A 14270-nucleotide genomic window follows, 5' to 3' on the forward strand; every position below is an offset into this window, starting at 1 on the left:
ACACCAATCATCTAAATCAAAAGCAGCATTAAAACAAATAAACAAGAAAACAGATCTTTCTTTTTAAGGAAAGGGAACGCTGAACATTGGGCAAAACATTTGTCACCTTGAAAGACTGGTTTCCATAACAAAAATTTAACATCATGAAAAATCGGCATGGTGCTAATTATTATATGATCTCCTTTCAAAGAAGCAGATCAGTGTAGCAGCTGCAATGTCCTCACTTCACAAATGTTAGTCTTCTAATGCAACCCACAAAGCTAGGAATCGGGTGGCGCTGTGGATCCAGCCTCCCAGCCACAACGTCCATGGTGCACCAGCAGGAAGTTAGCTCCATGGATGCATCTGCATTGCCTGAGCTCACCGCTTCCCTGCCCCCCCCCCCCACTACAACATCCTAGTAAGCAACCATTACATTGCTGCAAAAAGGCTGGCTCCATGGCACTACCACCACACTGGCCACTTCTGGGTAAAACCTCCGCTCTCTGTTATTATATGGCATGGTGGGGCTGCCTGAGCTCACCTGACCTGCCTTCAGCTGAGTTGCTTCTGCATACTGAGACAGAGAGGGTGAAGGATGAGGTCGTCGTAGTGTGAAAGTACTGGGGGAGCCAATCCAGTGCTCCTGCTGGTGCAGTTGCACCATGCTGACCTCGCCAGTGCCTCCTCTCCCCAGCTCATCATGCAGCAGCAACTCAGCTGGAAGGAGGTCAGGTGAGAGGCAGATCCACACCATGTCATCTGCTACTGACAAAGGGGCACTTTGTAGAACATGGGTAAGAAGCCTGCGACTCTCCAAATAGTATTCAGCTCTGACTCCCATCAGCCCCGGGTAGCATGGCCTATGGTGAGGAACAATAGGTGATATAGTCCAGCAAATCTGGAGGCCCATGAGTTCCCCACTGTTGTAGATGGAGTTAAGCAGTCGTGATGTTCTGCTTCCACCCACTTTATTACATGAGGTATTTTTGGAGCACCTGACATAGGGTAAGGTAGTTGTCACTAATATACAGAAAGCAGTGGAGGTGACCTGTTTTTCACAATCCCTCTTTGATTTCTGCCTTGGAAAGTCTGCCCCAAAGAATCAGGTGATGCATTCCTCAAAAAGCTTATGGCAAAGTGCTTCTCATTTCATTTTAGTGGAATTACTCCAGGTTACATAGTTTGTAGTTTACAACTTCATCACTTGTCCAGAGTAACACAGAAAATGGAGTGCCGACAGGGCATCCATCACAGGGTTACCAAAAGTCCCTGGCAGCATAACTCTTTGATCATCCTTTCTCCTCCTCAGGTATGTTGGCCTGGTAACTTAATTACCGTATTTTTCGCTCTATAACACGCACCCGACCATAACACGCACGTAGTTTTTAGAGGAGGAAAATCTGTAGGCATGCCACCCGTAGGCATTCCCTCCATAACACGCACAGACATTTCCCCTTACTTTCTAGGAGGAAAAAAGTGAGTGTTATGGTGCAAAAAATACGGTATCTTTCCATCTTCCAGGAAACATCCCCACCTTTCTTTGTTCACTGCATAACTTCAGACTAATTCTGAAAATAAGTGTATCATAATGTATTTCTTAAGGCCAACTAAAAGGTCACAAAGAAGTGAGCAAAACTTCAAGTTCCCCAAAACCATGCAAAAGTAAGTGGGGGGGAGTGGGGAGGCTATAGCTGCACAAGATAGGGGGAAAGTCCTAGTTTTCAGACTGCACTTGTCTTAAAATAGAATGAGGGAAGCGCTGAGCAAACTAAAATTGAGTGAGTCTATACTTGGTGCAAAAAGATCTCAGTCTGTGCTAAAGAGTTACAGGGACAAGCCCCATGGCTGCTCTCACTTTGAACATAATCCATTCCGGAAGACCAATCAGGCTCTGAAACATTCGAAAACCCAAAACCCAATACAGAAGCCTTAATACAGAAAACTAAATATGGAGAAATTTGAGATGGAAGATGCATGACATGTTCAACTTCCGAGGCGTGTTCAAAAACTGAAGCATTTACTTTCAGGTTACGGAGACGTTCGAAAACCGAGGTACCACTGTACCAGCAATCAGTCAGATCTGCCTCTCAGACTAATCAGAACACCTGGTGTCTTGTGAGGCAGAAAGCAAAAGTAAAGAAAAATGTGGTAGTCTTTATAATAGCAAAACCAGAGAATAGTATTGTTTTCCTTATTTGTTTGTTACATTCAGGAGCTAAAGGTGGCCTCTCCCTCTCTCCCATCTTGTCCTCACAACCCCCCTGAGAGAGACAGTGACTAGCTCAGTGTCACGCAATGAGCTACATGGCCATGCAGGGATTCAAACCCTTGTCTCCCAGGTCAAAGTCATTCTAACCCAGAGTGTTCCAAACTTTTCATGTTGGTGACACACTTTTTAGACATGCTTCATTTCATGACACAGTAATTCAGTTTTACTAGCAAACCAGAGGTTAAACTAACCCTTTTCAAGCGTTCGTGCGACACACCTACACACTGCAGCCGACACACTAATACGTCAGGACACAGTTTGGAAAGCTCTCCTCTAACCACCACACCAAATTGACTCTCTCCATAGGCACTACGCACCAAGTCAATAGAAGCCAAATTGAGCAGCAAGGCTGAGTGGCTCATTATTTGTCTGTTATGGACCCCAAAGCAAAGAGAACTTTGGACAGATTCTGGGGAGGGTTTTTCCCCAGTGCAGAGACTCGTTAATTGCTTGAAGAGTCGCATGCCCATGCTGCATACCTGGCTTTGGGAGATTTGGACTTCCCTGGGCCAACTGATTGCTCTGTAAACTACATTCCCATTTTGGAAACTGTTCCAGTCAATTGCAGGCATCAAATGACAGTTTCAGCAAGACAAATGGGTTAAGGCAATAAACTTCTGAGCTTGTGCCAGCAGCCGCTGCAAGCTTACTAAATTCTTAATAGTCTTGTTTTGCATTCCAAGCACTGAAAGAATTTCAGGAGAAGGAAGTTCTCTTTGGAACACATCCAGGCACCATGCGCTTGGAAATTCATGATCCAATCCTGTTATTTCCTAACTCTGGTGTTCTCCACCCACCCTTGCTGCTTGGTCATGCCCACCTTTACTTCACAACCTGACCATAAGCGAGTTCAGTTGCATGGTAAAATCCAGGCCTGTCAACTAGACCATTTTCCAGAGAAGGGGTTATCAATGTTTTTAGGCCAGTGGGAACTTTGAGGAAGGACCACAAAATGGTATGGGAATGTATCATGCCAAAAGTGTGGGAAAAGTTACTTACATCCACCACTGCCACAGTCACTCCCAGAGAAAAGGTCTTTGCACCTCTGATCTGTTCACAACAGATCGGAGCTTAGGAAGTCCCTTAGTGCCCCCCCATACACACACACACACACACAGATTAGATAGATAGATAGATAGATAGATAGATAGATAGATAGATAGATAGATGATAGATAGATAGATAGATGATAGATAGATAGATAGATAGATGATAGATGATAGATAGAGAGATAGATAGATGATAGATGATAGATGATAGATAGATAGATAGATAGATAGATAGATAGATAGATAATAGATAGATAGATAATAGATAGATAGATGATAGATAGATATAGATAGATAGAGAGATAGATGATAGATAGATAGATAGATAGATAGATAGATAGATAGATAGATGATAGATAGATAGATAGATAGATAGATAGATGATAGATAGATAGATATAGATAGATACATAGATAGATAATAGAGATAGATGATAGATACATAGATAGATGATAGATACATAGATAGATAGATAGATAGATAGATAGATAGATAGATAGATAGATATTTGTGGAGGCTGCCCCCCCCCCAAGTTGATGGGCATTGCCATTCAAATGGTGTGTGTGCACTGTGTCTTATGATCAATTATGCAGGGCGGGACTCACCTGGCACCCCCAATATTTTATTCAAGTTGACACCCCTGGATGGGAGAGTGGGCATCCAACCCTGGCATCCATGAAATTGGTCATGTTTAAAGGGGGACGTTCAAGGTAGGAGAGGCCAAGCCAGGGCAGGCAGGTAGAGCAAACAGTCTCGTGTGCATTGTGGATTCTGGAGGGGACTTTCACTGAGATCTTTCACAGGCACCATAGGTGATGCTGGTAGGCACATTGGCAATCCCAGGTCCAGGCAATTGGGTCGGCAGCTAACAGCAAAGCAGCTGGCCATCCTTGTTGTAAAGTGCCTTGTCTATTGATGGTAATGTATATAAATAAATGAATTATCTGTCTTGCTTTGGCCACCTCAGGTGAGTCACTAAGCTGCTGTGGTCCTTGTAATGCCCTATTTTGGCAGTGACTCCTTTTCCATCAGAAAATGTTTCCTCCAGACCCTTTGACCTGAAGGGTAGCTGGATATTTCTCAGTCAAAATCCACCCCCCTCCAGACATGGAATGCAAAGTATGTTATCCTTAGTACTGGGTCTTTCTTTATACAGACTAAGTACCCTCTAGACAAAGCTGGAGAAGCAGGCAGGGACTGAAGGAGGCAGGAGAATTACTGGCATCTGGGACACAATGGCTGACTGACTTCCATTTGCAAGCTGCTGCAGGATAAAGAAAAACTCCACTCTCTGGTAGGCTCCTTTGGTTGTTCCTTGTCCCATGAATCTCAGCGGTTTACAGCAAAATCAGCACAGCAATGTGGCACCTTAATGATGAACAAGTTTATTGTGGAATAACCATGGACTCTAGTCCAAAAAAAGCCTCATACCATAATGAATTTGTTACGTCTTTAGGGTGTCACAAGACTCTTTGGCTATGTATACATTAGTTCAGGGGTCAGCAAACTTTTTCAGCAGGGGGCTGGTACACTGTCCCTCAGACCTTGTGGGGGGCCAGACTATATTTTGAGAAAATGAATGAATTCCTATGCACCACAAATAACCCAGAGATGCATTTTAAATAAAAGCACACATTCTACTCATGTAAAAACACCAGGCAGGCCCCACAAATAACCCAGAGATGCATCTTAAATAAAAGGACACATTCTACTCATATAAAAACATGCTGATTCCCGGACCGTCCGTGGGCCAGATTGAGAAGGCGATTGGGCCAGATCTGGCCCCTGGACCTTAGTTTGCCTACCCATGTGTTAGTTGCATAGAGCACAGTTAGTTTTTCCCTTTCCAACATGCCTCCTCTGCCCGCTGCATTTTAAGGCACATTTGGACATTGCTATGCACGCCAGAGAGGGGACAGGGATGTTTTAACCAGATGCACATTACATGATTTGTTTCTCCAAGTCTGCAATGCTCCCCCTCGTTTCCAAGGAAGTTGTCATATGCGCATGGATGGATACACACCTCAGCTTAACTGTGCCTTGCATTTTCAAACTGAATGGAAGCTTGTTTGGGGGAAATCAAACAGCAGCATGTCTCAAAAAACTGCAGGATAGCTACTGTATGAATTGTGGCTAATGTCATGTATACTCAGCTTCATAGTCTAGTGGTGAGGGCATGGTGCTGTCAGAGTAAATGGTAAGGTGTACGCAGCCTTTGCTTCAGGAGTGTACAGTGAAATTTTAAGCAGCATCTTGCCCTCACTCTTTTTAATAATAATAATAATAATAATAATAATAATAATTTATTTGTATCCTGCCTATCTGACTGTGTTGCCCCAGCTGCTCCGGGCTGCTTCCAACATATATAAAGCATTAAACATTAAAAAGCTTAATGTGCTGTCTTCAGATGTCTTCTAAAATTTGTATACTTGCTTATCACCTTGTCTGGCGGTGATATAACTCCATGCCCTCCAATGTTTCTCTGATGAAAATAGGGACATCCTGAGGAAGAGTGGGACGTTCCAGGATCAAGTCAGAAACTGGGACGGCTTCTGTAAATCCAGGACTGTCCCTGGAAAATAGGGACACTTGGAGGGGTTGAGTTTCCCACCAGTCAAGAATTTACTTTCTGCCTAGGAGGGCTAGAAATTTCAGAATGAAAGCTGAGAGTCTGTGTTCCTTGCAGGCATTGGCCCATGGTGCAATTGCACCCTTATAATCCAATTGCACCACTATAATCCAATAATGTCCTCCACCTTCTGCTTTTGGGCTGGTTTTTACTCCACAGAAGTACTGTATGTTGATGATGACAGACAAATAGCTCCCGAACACTATGTCAACACCTACCTAGTAATTGGCTTGCCCTTGCTGAGAACTAAATAGCAGTTGCTTATCTTACAGTTTGACCTAATTCCAGTCTGGAAAACTGAGAGCCTCACCTTATCAAGATGAATCTAGGTGCCCTCACCTACATTAAAAGCACTTATCTTGCTTTAACAGCTTTGCTGCTCTGAAGCAAATTTACATAAACAAAACATCTTCCCAGAACACAGCCTAAGTATGGGAGGACACAACTGCCAGCATTCAGCTAAGCCTTGAAGGAGCAGATCAACTCTCTGTTGCCTCTCCACCCCATGGTAACATACCACAGGGCCACACCCCAGCGTGCAGATCCGTGAAATGGATTTAAACAGCCTTTACCACCCCCTGAAGTGCTTTGGGACAAATTCCAAAAGAGCAATCTGCTGTAGCAAAATGAATAAAGTATACTGAGACATCTTCAAGAGTAATAAATTGCTTATGGTACTAACTTTCTAGATGAAATCATGCTTCCTTTGAAGCTGTGTGAGACCTCTGTATGTAGGAATCACCATTAAATTATGTCCTAATAACTTACTTGCGTGGCGAGGCCCTGGGCCCCACAGTTCCCACAGAAATAAACACACAGACATGAATATGTTGGGCTAATGGGATAAATAAGGCCACAACTTTATTGGTTACAGATGTGAACGGTTTGGCTTAGGTAATTGGGTGAAGCAAGACTATAACCTGACTCCTGCCCGTCTGCAGGAAGTCTCCAAGGGTCAACCACCAGAAAGGGGAGCCCCATGATGTACATCAAGTAAGCACCCCCAGGGTCACCAATGGCCCTAGCCCACACCCAGGCTTCGGACAGGAACAACACTCCCAGATCCCTTTAACGGGATACCTTTAAAGTGGAGGGGCAGGCCGGAGGCAACAACCACCCCTCCCATGACAAGGCTTGTTGTTGTTGTTGTTGTTTAGTCGTTAAGTTGTGTCTGACTCTTCGTGACCCCATGGACCAGAGCCTCCTGCAGTTTGGTCAAACTCATGCTTGTAGCTTCGAGAACACTGTCCAACCATCTCATCCTCTGTCATCCCCTTCTCCTTGTGCCCTCCATCTTTCCCAACATTCCAGGGAGTCTTCTCTTCTCATGAGGTGGCCAAAGTATTGGAGCCTCTGCTTCAGGATCTGTCCTTCCAGTGAGCACTCAGGGCTGATTTCCTTCAGAATGGATAGGTTTGATCTTCTTGCAGTCCATGGGACTCTCAAGAGTCTCCTCCAGCACCATAATTCAAAAGCATCAATTCTTCGGCGATCAGCCTTCTTTATGGTCCAGCTCTCACTTCCATACATCACTACTGGGAAAACCATAGCTTTAACTATACAGACCTTTGCTGGCAAGGTGATGTTTCTGCTTTTTAAGATGCTGTCTATGCCTAACCTTACAAAGTTGTGACGATTGCTACTAGGCAGGCGAAAACCAAATAGCTGGTGTCAATTTGCCAAGTGGAAAAATTCCTACCTGGCCCCAACAACCAGGCGACCGACATTAGTCATAAGAAGGCCATAGTCAAGCAACATAAGAAAAGAGGGTGGGCGGGCTGGGAGATCCGATGGAGGAGACGAGTGGAGGCCACCCTCCCAGCTGCGCAGCAGTTTAAACGGCCCGTGACCATGCCCCCTGGCCAACCCAATTGGTCATGACATGGCTGGGTGCCCTAGTGATGTGGGCAGCATTCCTCCACTCACTACCGGGTCACTGCAAGGTCCTAAAGCCCCTCCCGCAATGCAGTCCCCCAGAAAAGGGGAACTGCCTATGAAAGCAACACCCACGGTAAAAGCTTTGTTAGATGCAAAGTCTCGAATCCTGTGCAGGTGTGAGCCTCCTCTTGAAGGCCTATCCAATTAGATTTCATGGAATTTACAGATAAATGATACATTCTTGCCTTGCCAAACCTTGCCTTGTACCAGGGGCTCTCATAATCATTTAGGTTTCATAGGCATCAAGATGCTTAAAAGATGCCTCCGTCTCTACCGTGTTAGAAGAAAGGTTCAAAGAATATCAAGGTCTCCCACCCCGCAATTCACATTGCATTTCAGAAAGTGAGCACTAGCTATTAATTTGTGGCATATACATTACCCCTTGCACATTGTGCACATTCTGCTGAACCAAAAACGTGCTTTTGTGAAAGCAAAACAGAACAGGTTGGGTTGGCCTCATGGAGGAGTGTGTCTAACATGCTTTGCTATGGTAACCCAGAGCTGCCTGCGTTTGAGGTGACACCTGTCCCCCGGCAAGGCTGGAACTGGTTTTGTAGCATGACTCCTGTTATATGGCACATTTCTGAGAGTGTGGGCTTAATGCTCTTGACATGAGTTACTAAGCAGAGCACAGCCAGCTTTGGCTAAGCTCATCTGTTGCTTGTGGGAGCTGATAGAGAACTAATTGAGGTCTCTATAGAAAGCTGGATTGGAGCACGCTGGGTCTCATGAAAAACCTTGGACATGACTTCTCCAGGCCCTTTACTCATGCAGACCAAAGGGGAGGATGAAACTAATGAGCCCCAACAACAGAAGTTTGCATAAGGACTTCTGCTCGCACCACAGAGCTTCCCATCTCCTCCCCCTAAATGCTCACAAAATTGGCTTGCGGGGTGTTCCAGATAACCCCTGGAACAGCCTGCAGGAGGAGAAGAGGGCATATAGTTCCAACCAGCAAGCACGGGCCCAGCAGAGAGGTTTTGTGTGCAGGTGTTGTATGCAACATGTTATTGACACATAGTGCGTTACTAGTGGATTTACGCTGGAGTATCCACACATCATTCTATGATATTAATTCTACTGCTGTGCTTCCATGATGCTATGGCATTATTGCTTTCTGATTCAGAATAAGGCAGACAAACCGACCACCTTTATGCAGCTTTATGCAGATCTTCCATATTTATTTGAGTATATATTATGTACTGGAATAATATATACTGGAAATATATATTATGTACTGGAAGAACAAGTTCTGAGACAATGCAGCCTTATACTTTGTTAGGAACTATTTGATGGGAAGTTAGTGTTGAATACTGTATCCTGCAGAATAAAATGAATACTAATAATATTAATTATATTTATTTAATCTGAGAACACAGTTTGGGTTTTCTTTGTGTAGAAAATTGTACAGTTCCATAACAACTCTTAGGATAATTCATGGCTAGTTAGAACCTATAGCCTCTTTAGGGGCACAGCCAGTCCCTCTGAGTACAGGCAACAAAGAATTCAAAACTGAGCTTTCTAGATACAGGCATAATGCAAAGAACTTATTATTATGCTTATTTTCTAAAGGGCTGTTCCATGCAAGATGGAGCAAGCTTGTTTTCTCCTGCTCTGGAGGGTAGGACATGAACCAATGAATTCAAGTTAGAAGAAGGAAGATTCTTACTAAACATCAGGAAGAACTTTCTGACAGGAAGAATTGTTCAACCATGGAGTGGACTTCCTCAGAAAGTAGTGGATTCTCCATCCTTGGAGGTTTTTAAGTAGAGGTTGAATGGCCATCTATCATGGATGCTTTAGTTGTGATTCCTGCATTGCAGGGGACTGGACTAGAGTTGGGGTCCGTTCCAGTTCTACAATTCTTTGACTCTGTGATTCTATTATTCAGGAGAATAACCCCCAGCCCTATGAACATCACCCACCTTCATATAAGACAATGGGCACACTTGTTTACAAACTGTTAAAATCCAAAAATATCAAAACCTTCCACAAAGTATGTTCGATGCTCTGTTGTTTATGGTGCCTTTTGGATATAACTGTGTTTCAATTACTAATGGTTTTTTTTGGGGGGGGGGAGACAGGGGTGTGTGTGAATATTGTCAGCTCTGCTCAAAAATGCCTCTCTTTCCCAGTGATTTTTCATTATGACTTGTGAAAACATTAACTTATTCATTCACTTCACCCATGCCCCCAATTGCCCTCAATTGCCTTTAATGATGTCATCATGAAATCAAATTTGATTGTCTGCGTGGTGTTGTGACACTGTCCTGTTTATTGCGTGACCCATGATGGGGGTCAGGTCAGCCATCTGATTATTCCAGAAGAGAAGAAAGCAGTGACAACCCAATGTATCAACAGCAAGGAGGAAATGATGTCAAATAAAGCGATAAAAGTGAACCAGGATGGGAAGATTCCAAGGCTGAGGATGAATTATTACAGTGTAAATCTACCTGATCTACCTGAAAAGCAAATCTGCAGAATATCTGGTGCAGTTTTAGAGTAAGAGATGAACTGCACTGTGACAACCCCCTCCTACTTTATTTTACCTTAGGAGACTCATGGAAGCAGAAGAGGAAGAATTAAACCCAGAGAAGAAGCAGGGATATCACAAACTGGACAGCTCTCCTTCATCCTGACTGTTCTCCACATTTCCCCGGCCTTCTGGCTCCTCTCCTGCTATCTTCCCAGAGCTCTCTCCATTGTGTTGAGAGACCCTGGAATGTGCCTTTCCCATTGAGCTCCTCTTGAATGCTCCTGCTTCCACCAAACTGTTTGGGGGGGGGCAGGGAGGAAAAGGTCCCTGGGAAACTGCTGTGTCAACCCCTCTGCTAGCACCCCTGCAAAGCTTTCCTCAGCGGGTGAGGAGCATAGGCCGCCCTCCTGTCCGACCCTCCCTCGGGGATTTGCATTCTTAGCCAGCTGCAGTTGTCAGCCACTGCTGTCGCAAAGAAGGGGCTGGGCTCTGTTGTGGCTTTTCCAGCCACCTTGGAGCCTCTAGGCCAAATGCCCAAGCGTGAAAGAAGGTGTGTGTGTGTGTGTGTGTGTGTGTGTGTGTGTGTGTAGCCCCAGCATTGCTGAATGGGCTGGGCTGACTGGGACCTTGTAGGGCATCCTTGCCCCCACCTTCCCATTCAGTGGCGTGGCGAGGGAGCCTTGCCTGCCGCTTCCCAGCAGCCCCTGCTTCCTTGCTGAGAGAGCCTGGCCCCTGTCACTCTGACTTATCCCTCTTTCAATAGAGCAATGGGCACCCAGCTGCAGCTATTACATAAGGCGCAATTAGCAAAGGCAGGCCTGAATAGCATTAAGGAATTCCATCCAGGGTGACGTAAAAGCCTCCCTTCTCCTCGTGCCGCAAAGACAAAGGGGGAGGGGGCGCTGTGTTATGAGCCAGGGTGTCCCGCTGAGCCTATTCCAGCCACTGGGAATGCAAGTCATTAAGAAGGCCCAAGACCCAGGAGGAGAAGGGATTGCTCTTGGGGAGGGGAGGGGGCAGTGGAATCAGAACAATAAGCAAGGACACCAGCTTTTCAAGGGCGCAGGAGGCTCCCTCCTGCTCTTCATTGTACGCCCAGTCAGATCCCGTCTCCTGTGTGTGCCATCTGCTCAATGCCCATCTGTGAGACATCACAGGGGAGGGTTAACAGACAGGTGCCCACGTCACCAAAGGCTTTTTTTATTATTATTAACAAACTCTATTGAAAAGTTTTAGAACAATTGCAAGCATCAAGTGTTGTCTTCCAGTATTGTATGGAGTCATCCACAGGGCATCAAAGCAGACTTGGAAAGTCTTTCACATTATAAATTAACCTCACATCCACAGGGTGTACGTCAAGATAATTTCTCAATAGTGGCTGCTGTGATTGAGAAAGAAGGGAGATTACTGTGCTATTGTTAATAAATGATATGAATTGAGGCCATACAGAGTCAAACCCATCTTTCTTTGTTATTCCTCTTATCACATTTTGAGACTTCTACAGTGACCCGTTTCTCAAACTAAGGCCTTCTCACAACACATCTCCTCAAAAATTCTCTCTCTCTCTCTCGTTAGGTGTCAACCAAAGAAATTGGAAATGCTTCAGCGTTTTTGAAGTGGAATGATGCTGCTTTAAATCTATAGTGCAGATGGAGCCTAAGACTTTAGCTCACTTGCTTGTATAAATATACCGAAATGCATGCAGGTAATATCCTCTCCAATTGCTCACCAGGAAGAAATGCCAGTAAAGAAACTTTCATTTAGCTACCAGTACTAATGTTGTGAGGCTGCTCTGCAAAATTGTCACCCCCCAAAAAAAAATTTAAAAAAATTATAGTCCTTCACCCCTGCCTACAGGCCTGTCTGAGGTTTATTGGCAGAGACCATCACATCATATTACATAGCAGACATCACTGATAACTATAGCACCCTTTCTTTAAACATAATGGATGCCACTTATTTTAGGCACATCTTAAAAATACTCTTTATTGTGAATGTTGGGAAATCTACAGCAACCTTATTTAGGCCTTGCTTGACCCAAGCAATCACTGATGTTCTGTATTATGCTTCAGTTGCTACCTGTTGCTCCTGAAGTAAGGTGAGCTACCAATTCACACCACACCTATATTTATAATTATGCCCAGAAGCAGCAACCTGGCAGATCTGGTTACCCAATGACCCATGTGGAAGTTACTGCTTTTACTATGCAGTAAGCAAACACATAGTTACGCAGAAGCTGTCTTCATTTGCCAACCTGCATTGTTACATAAACCAAGACAAAGTCTTCTCCCCTCTCCTCCTAAGGAATGCTGGGGAAAGTCCTGTACATATACCAGGAACAAAGCTTTCGTCACTGGTCACTCAGAGAGAAAGGTGAGCCTGGAGGAAGGCAAAGTCTGTTTCTTCCTGGTTGTCACTGAACAATGGGCCCAGAACTGAATTGCACACACTTTGGGTAAGTGTTTCATCAGATTCTCTTTCTGAGTAAGTGTGCATTGGATGGGTCTGCAGGCGTGCATAGGATTTGTCAGCAAGAGTTGCATTGCACAAAAAGTAAGCATTTCCTTTCCTCTGGGCCTTGTGGGAGTCCAACTTCCCGTCCTCCATGTCTGCAGGTGAGATTGCTAGATCCTTGCCCAGAGAAGACGTCTACCTCTAAACCAGGAATGAGGAACTCGTCGTCCACCAGTTGCAACTGATCTACAACTCCATAAACCTCTGGGTCATGCTAGCTAGTACTGATGGGAGTTGAACATTATTAGAAGGACCACAGGTTCCTCACCTCTCTTTAGGGCAGTAGGACAGAAGAAAACTGTTGCCCTTTGTTTCAGTTCTGCCTCACAAAATTTCAAGGCCTAGGCACTGCTCATCTGTACAGGATTCAATTTTTAATTATTGTGCACTTGAAAAAAAATCACTCTTCAGTACAAGTGCTAACAAATCCAAAAGTGTACAGATGTGAAACTTCAGGAAGGAGTTTCTGAGCCAGAACGTTGGTTGACAGTCTGACAGTTGACTAGGTAGGCCTCACTGGAAGTATTTCACTTCCTCTGATAATAGGCGCTTGGGAATATGGACTACTAGATTAACTGAACCGATAAGTAAAAATGTCCACCAAGGCAAAGCCTACGTTGAACTGCTCCTGAGTTTCCACCAGAGGGAGCTTCACATCCATCATGTGGTATCATGAAGGTGGAGGGCTTGCGCAGCAAAACATTCTGCAATCCTTTGCGAGTTTCCTTTAGTAAAGCTGATCCACTTGCTGTTGTGAACATCTGTAATTTCTCTGTAACTAAATAATGATTTATTATACTTGAATGTCTCTAGTAGTGCAGGTGAGTGGATGTGAATAATTTTAATGGGCTACTAAGCTCACATTAATACAGTGGTACCTCTGGTTACGTACTTAATTCGTTCCGGAGGTCTGTTCTTAACCTGAAACTGTTCTTAACCTGGAGCACCACTTTAGCTAATGGGGCCTCCTGCTGCCGCCACGCCGCCGCCGCGCGATTTTTGTTTTCATCCTGAAGCAAAGTTCTTAACCCGAGGTACTATTTCTGGGTTAGCAGAGTCTGTAACCTGAAGCGTATGTAACCTGAAGCGTATGTAACCCGAGGTACCACTGTATGCAGGTTTCAGGACTCGAGAAGCATCCTCCTCCATTTTCAAAGCGGGAAAATCAGAGACAAAAATTGAGTGTGTCCAAAAGATCAAAGTGAGACAGTCAAACTCATGGGGACAAGATTATTTTCATTGTTGACCGTAACACATTGGAAATCTCCCCTTTCTTTTCCCCCAAAGACTTTGTGGCATCATTGATTGAATGCTGTCCAATAGGACTATCAACATACAATTTTCAGAACAGAGATTGCTATTTACCTGAGCGTGCTGGAATCCAAGGCCCATCGCTCCCAGTACTGCTCATTC

Source organism: Podarcis pityusensis, assembly GCF_964106645.2.
Source record: "Podarcis pityusensis genome assembly, chromosome: 6".
Classification (NCBI taxonomy): domain Eukaryota; kingdom Metazoa; phylum Chordata; class Lepidosauria; order Squamata; family Lacertidae; genus Podarcis; species Podarcis pityusensis.